The sequence below is a fragment of the Mustelus asterias genome, chromosome 29 (assembly GCF_964213995.1).
Source record: "Mustelus asterias chromosome 29, sMusAst1.hap1.1, whole genome shotgun sequence".
NCBI classification, from domain to species: domain Eukaryota; kingdom Metazoa; phylum Chordata; class Chondrichthyes; order Carcharhiniformes; family Triakidae; genus Mustelus; species Mustelus asterias.
The window spans coordinates 14,303,494-14,304,208 of record NC_135829.1 but is presented as its reverse complement, the minus strand read 5'-3'; positions in this window follow the sequence as shown (position 1 = coordinate 14,304,208).

The window sequence follows — 715 nt, the reverse complement described above, 5'->3', positions numbered from 1 at the left end:
AAGTTGGAATTTTTGGACTGCGGTGCACATGTGCCCGATGCGTACGCTCATAGAAGAATCATAGAATCCCAACAGTGCAGAAGGAGGCCATTCGGCCCATCGAGCCTGCACCGACCACAATCCCACCCCAGGCCCGAGCACCACAAATTTACCCCGTTAATCCCTCTAACCTACACATTCCCTGACACAAAGGGGCAATTTAGCATGCCCAATTCACTAATCTGCACAACTTTGGACTGTGGGAGGAAACTGGAGCACCCGGAGGAAACCCACGCAGACACGGGGAGATTGCGCAAACTCCACAGATTAAGAAATGACGGAAAGCCACATGCCGCTTGTCTCCAATCATAGCATTTGAATTGATTTATTATTGTCACATGTATATGAACACGTCCAGCAGTTCAAGGTGGTGTTCCACCATGTCATGTTGACTGTTCAGCGGGCATGGTTTTGATTTGATTTGATTTGATTTATTATTGTCACATAAGACCATAAGACCATAAGACATAGGAGCGGAAGTAAGGCCATTCGGCCCATCGAGTCCACTCCACCATTCAATCATGGTTGATTTCAACTCCATTTACCCGCTCTCTCCCCATAGCCCTTAATTCCTCGAGAAATCAAGAATTTATCAATTTCTGTCTTGAAGACGCTCAACGTCTCGGCCTCCACAGCCCTCTGTGGCAATGAATTCCACAGACCCACCACTCTCTGG